The sequence below is a fragment of the Protopterus annectens genome, chromosome 7.part0 (genome assembly GCF_019279795.1).
Source record: "Protopterus annectens isolate FY-2018-M chromosome 7.part0, PAN1.0, whole genome shotgun sequence".
Classification (NCBI taxonomy): Eukaryota; Metazoa; Chordata; order Ceratodontiformes; family Protopteridae; genus Protopterus; species Protopterus annectens.
This window is the reverse complement of record NC_056739.1, coordinates 29,144,314-29,150,313: the sequence shown is the minus strand read 5'-3', so window position 1 is coordinate 29,150,313 and position 6,000 is coordinate 29,144,314. Positions and strand designations below refer to the sequence as shown.

At 38.8% G+C, this 6,000-nt stretch overlaps 1 protein-coding gene across 1 annotated transcript in view; it reads left to right on the top strand.

Annotated features, from left to right (window-relative positions):
- The first annotated feature begins 4,912 nt into the window (after positions 1-4,912).
- The window catches only part of LOC122805778, a 335,686-nt gene continuing 334,598 nt past the window's right edge, over positions 4,913-6,000 (top strand). Inside the window, exon 1 of the mRNA XM_044076044.1 lies at positions 4,913-5,117. The gene's annotated coding sequence lies outside the window, so the exon portion shown is untranslated. The remainder of the gene's footprint in view (positions 5,118-6,000) is intronic.

Sequence of the window (6,000 nt, the reverse complement as noted above, 5' to 3'; positions counted from 1 at the left end):
GTTAGTCACAGCCTGTAGCTTCCCTGATAACCGACCTGCTGCACTTATGAAAGCAGACAGAAAGTACAACTTTTTTAAAATCTTTTAAGCTTTTAAACACACATCCCAGACCTAACCCATCAGCTATCCAGCTGCTGCCAAACATTTTGTTAATGCTAATCCTTCTCCTTCTGATAAGGCTGGTAAAACAATTGGTTAAGTTACTGAAGCATACACTTTTTCCCCCAACTTAATGTTTTTAGAATTTTGAATTGTCAGGTTCATATGTTAAGTTTATCCTAACTAATTCTGAAAGTATGAGGAATGTTTTATCTGCAGGTCACTCCTGTGAGGACAGACTGCTTTATGTGGTTTAGCTTCTTCCATTTCTAAAGTCACTACTCACTGTTTAAAGTGTGTTCATGACTGTATGCACTACATCCAGGGTTGTTGTAACTGGTATTGTGTTGAGGAGGTTTGCCTGGCTGTGTTCTGAGATCCTCACAGATGATGTAAAATGTGAGATTTTACATTTCCTTTGGATAGGGGTTTAGTTTTTGGATCATCTGCTGAACAGGGTATCAAAAAATGTGGCGGGAGAGGTAAGCTGATACAGGAATCTTCCAGATTTTTCAACCCTCCTTCTCTAAATTTTGTAAGGAATTTTCTGCTCCCTCATCCAATTTTGACAAGAAACAAAATGCTGCTACGCAGACATTTGAACAATAATGGCAGAGAAGTTTCAGACGGAAAGCAGGACCCCCTCCCCAAACAAAGGACGGGCAAATACGGCAGAATGACTATGTAAAGGACCTCGAACCCCCCAGCAGTTACTTATCCCTTCCAAAACACCTGAATCTATATTTCACTTTTTAGCAACCAAATGTTTCAGACAAATGGGTTCTGAGGCTGGTTCAGCAAGGTTACAGGTGGCAACGGGAAGAAATTCCTCCATTCCAGGGAATTATTGCACATCCACCTGACCAAACCCCACTGCACATGCTGTGTCAGGGGTAATAAAAACAGTTCCTTCTTTCTAGTTGGGAAAATTATTTTATTCAATAATGTTTTGGGTGCCAAGGAAAGAAAATGCCTATAGACCAGTTCTGGCCCATTCTTTACCAAACCAGTATGTTACTGTGCCCAAGTTCAAAATGCTTTCACTGCACAACCTGCTACTCCTTTTTCCTCATTTGAGTTTTTTTGTTACCATACATTTAAAAGCTACTTATTATTATATTCCTATTTGTTTTGATTTCAGTAGTTTCTTAAGGTTGTGTGTGTCTGGATCACTTTATCACTTTTCTGCCTTACCTTTTGCACTATCCACCAATCCAACAATATTCACAAAGTGTCTAGCTCCAGTCATAGCCCATTGCAGGCTGCAGGGTATCCACATTTTTCTATAATTAGATGACTTGCTTATCTTTGTAGACTCTTTTTCAAAGTGGCGAGAATCTTTCATTCAGGTGAGACAGTTCTTATGTAGGCTGGGATTCCAAGAACATTCAAAAAATCTTTTCTCACTCCATCATGCAGGATTATGTTTTTGGGGTGTCTGCTAGACATCTCAGTACAAACAGCTTTTCTTCTACACAAAAAAATAGATCAATATTTAGATTTATTCCAGGGGTTTTCCACTTTAGACTTTGGTCACTGAGAAGGAATACCTCAGGATTTGGGTCTCATAGCATCTATGATTCTCATGATACCTCTGACAAGACTCTACATAACAAAGATACAATGGTATCTAAAGTCTCTTTGGTCCTAGCACTAACAACAATTATCTTTTCAGATTCCAGTTCTGGGATTTATGAGAAGAGAAGTCACTTGGAGACAGCAAATATCCCTGAATCCAAGTCTGCCCTTCTCCCTGCCTGCTCCAAAGCAGTCAGTAACCACAGACACTCCAACTTTGCTTGGGGAGTAGTGTAAGGGGAATAAAAGTGCAAGGTATCTGGAGCAACAAAGACAGACACAAGCATATAAAAGAGATGCTAGACCTTGTCAAGGTACTCAGTTCTCTGAATGACCTCTGATCCCCAGGACCACTTCAATTTATTACAGAGAATACCACAGTGATGCAGTACATAAACAAGCAAGGTGGAACCAGATTTTATCCCCTATGCGGACTAGCCATGTTAAATTGGGATAAAGTTTTAGAGCACAGTCTCACTCTGCAGGAGTCCTGTCCTACATTCTACCAGTGCAAACCTGTGTGGCAGACATGCTGAACAGGAACAGGACAAGGGCAGTCCCGCATAAATATAAATTAGATTGGGAGGTATTCCAAGATTTTATCCAACTGTAGGGAGTTCCTCAAGTAGACCTCTTAGCCTCCTCTCTGAACAATCGGCTGGCAAGATTCTGCTCTAGGACACCATGCAAGAAGGCCTGGAAGACAAATGTCTTTTCCTTGGTCAGGAAGATTCCTGTATGCCTTTCCACTGATATCCTGGGTACATCTGAAGATTCAGGAGGATTCTCCAATATCATTGTGGTGATTTCCTTCTGGGCCAGACAACAGTAATTCTGCCTTCTTTCGATTGCCAGGGGCAATTACCACAAGCTTCCTCACAGAGTGGATCTAATCAGATGAGAACAGGTGTGGTTAATACATCCCAGTCCCAAACAACTTTAACCGACTACCTGGATGATAGGATTTTAATACCTTTTAGGCACCTGTTTACTAAGGACATGTGGCAGGTATTAATGGAAGCAAGAAAGCATGCAACTAGAAAATCATATATTTGTTTGTTTGTGTCTTTCGGCTTTTCCCGGTTAGGGGTCACCACAGCGGAACTCCGGTCTGCTAATGATTGGTAGTTGATTTTTACATGCCGAGTTACCAGCCCTGACGCACAACCTTCAGTGAAGGCATGCCCATTCATGCATGTCTCCACGCAGAAGATGCTCTAGCTGTGAATCGAATCGGACAGCGTCTTACTGTGAGGCGACAACGCTACCGCAGCACCACCACCACGGATTTATATCTAGAAAATCATATGTAAGCCATTTAAAAAGGTTTTCTAATTTGTACCAACAAAATAACCAGCATCTATTCAGGACTAGTGTTTTTCTGGTTTTGCAAAATTTGTGAAAGTTACTTTCCTAAGACCTGTCTTGCTCCTTTATCAAGGTTCATTTGTCAGCCATTTCAGCATGTCTGCCCATGGATCCTCCTCTTTCAATGCCTTTCTCATGTCAAAATACTTTTGAAAGGGTTTTTGCACAAGAGGCTTCCAAAAAAAAAACGGTGGCTCCTCCATGGGATCTTAGTTTTGTGTTAGAGAAGTTAGCACTTGTTCCATTTGATCCAGGTCATTTGGTTGACTTGAGGTTCTTAACATGGAAAACAGTTTTACTGATTGCTCTAACTTCTATAAGTGTATCTGAGTTGGGTTAAAATTATCTCATTTTCCACAGAGACAGGATTTCTTTGAGAACTAATCCTTCTTTTATGCCTAAAGTGGTATCCAACTTTACTGTAAGCCAGACTATCAATCTCCCCATGTTCTTTCCAGAACCTAACAATGAGGGAGCAAGGATACTTTATACTTTGGATGTCCACAGATAACTCAGGTGCTATTCTGACAGAACAAATTTTTTCAGAATTTCTGATCAGTTGTTCATTTTTTCTGAAGGTAAAGAAGACAGAACAACTAATTTTAAAGGAGGTTATTTCCAAATGGTTGTCACAGGCTATAATCTTTTGTTATTCCCACCACATCAAAACTAGTCCAGGCAGGGTCAAGGCACACTCTACCATGGCCTTAAATTCAACTATACCTTTTAGGAAAGGGTTGAGCTGTAGAAGTATTCTACAGACACCAACTTGGCCATGTCTATATACTTTTATAAAGCACTACAAGCTAGATTCCTTTTCCAGGTCCAGGTCAGGCTTTACTAATATCAATCTCCGGGGGTTGTTCAAAGGTATGGTAATCCACCCATATAGCTTAAGCTACTGCAGTAGTGATGACTGATGAACATAGTACAGTTGTGTAAGTAAACTTAACGGTACATGTTTGAATGATCACTTCTGCAGTAGTCATGCCCTCACTCCCTCCAGCCCTGCTTTTTTTTTTTTTTTTTTTTTTTTGGTATGTTGTTTGTGTCAGGATGTAAATTCTTATTTTTTATTGTTCCTAGCAATGTCCTTTCAAGGCTCAGCCTCGCTCTCTCTGTTAGTGTGAAAGCTCAAAAGGGCTTGGTGCTCAAGCCTGTCTTTTTAGTTAACTCATCGCTAGCTAACTACTGGTTTGAGCACATGGAAGCTGCCCTGAAATTTTGAAAGCTGCATAGCTGTTATATCCTTAGCAGGATATATATAACCCATATAGCTAAGGCTACACGGTAAGCTTACCTACACAACTGTACTTTCCACGTGCAGTACAATCCCACCTTACGCTGTGAAATAAGTGGTAGCAGAAATCTTATAAGAGACAAATAATGCAAACTAAATGTGGGCACATCTACCAAATATAAATCACATGCTACCAAGTAGTTACTTAATAATCTTAATCAAATCATATGTTGTTACTGTCAGCGGCCACTGATGAAAGACCCACTGTCATACTGACACTATTGTAACTTAGTGCTTTCCAAGTTATTTCTTGACTGCAGTTATTAATTTATTTGCATACAATCTTAAATCATACTTTCTGCTAAAACTTTTTTTTTAAATAAGTCTAACACTAAAACATGAATTTAACGAGTGCACCGAAAGCTAGGCAAAATATGGGGCATATTGGTCAAAAGTTAATGTTTTGTCATCAATGGAGCACTTTACAGCAAAGCTAACTGCATGCAGCAGACATGAGAGGGAGGTATAAATAAGTAACTTTAACCCGATATGGAAAAGTAGGAAATTAGTGCAATCCCATTTCAGGGCAGTTGAGTAAGGAGATGTTTTCAAGGTTTTCAAACAAAATTTATTCAAAGCCACTCTTCAACAGAGATAACACTATTTTTTTATCCAAGCCAATTCTCCTGTAGTAAAACATTAAATATTTACCAAGGTCAGTGACTCCGAGAAATGAAACCAAGGTCCAATGTGAACAGGAGTGAACAGTGTTTCCAGCTGTGTGTAATATGGAATCTTGAATCTGCAATGCCCATTTCAAAAGTCAAGGAAGGTACAGTCATTATTTTATTAAAATATGCAACACTAGTATAAAATTAGACAACTCGTACAAAAGAAAAATTACAGATAAACTTGTGTAGACAGAATGATGAACTGGCAAACATTGTTCTTTAAAAGAAAGAAACATACAGGATTTCATTAAAATACTTGTAGTCTGCATTTTCCTGATTAGTGAGCAACTTGTTTTTAGTAAATGTGTGACTAATGTAAATTTAATTAACACAAAATGTGCGTCTACAAATTAACCATGATGTGTCATATAATAAGGGGTGTGTAATGAAGTGAAGGAAACTTAATTTTCTACTGAAAAGGACTTAACAAAGGTATAATTAAAATGCAAGAGAAAATGATTAATTCTTGATTTGTATACGCCACAACTTAAAATCGTATGAACTTTGCAACAACACATTTATCTGCAATTGGCATACTCTGTTTCAATGTCTAACTGTAGTTTGGTTTCATCATTTTTTAATATTATTTCAAAACATTAATAATGTGGGTTTATGCTTCAGTGTGTGTATCTTTATACTGATTAGTTCCCTGAACTTTTAGTTTATTTTTGGCTTCCCCTAAACATCCCCAAACCCCAACATCCCAGGGGAGCCAGCCATTCCTTGAGGTCAAAGGCTTTGATGCTAAACTTACCATTTACTGTTCATTGATGGTACTCTTATGGAAGCAGGGGCTAGCTGGGATACCTTCCATTTTGGAAGATTTCTCTCTTTTTCCTGTTTGTATATTTAACATTGGGGTATGAGGAATTGTGCCACACATAAGGACACCCCCTCACTGCAAAAACGCTTACTTTTTGACTTTTTTAGTTAGTTGGAGCCTGAGCAGTTTAACTCAGTGACTTGAGTCCTTGGTAAATTAAA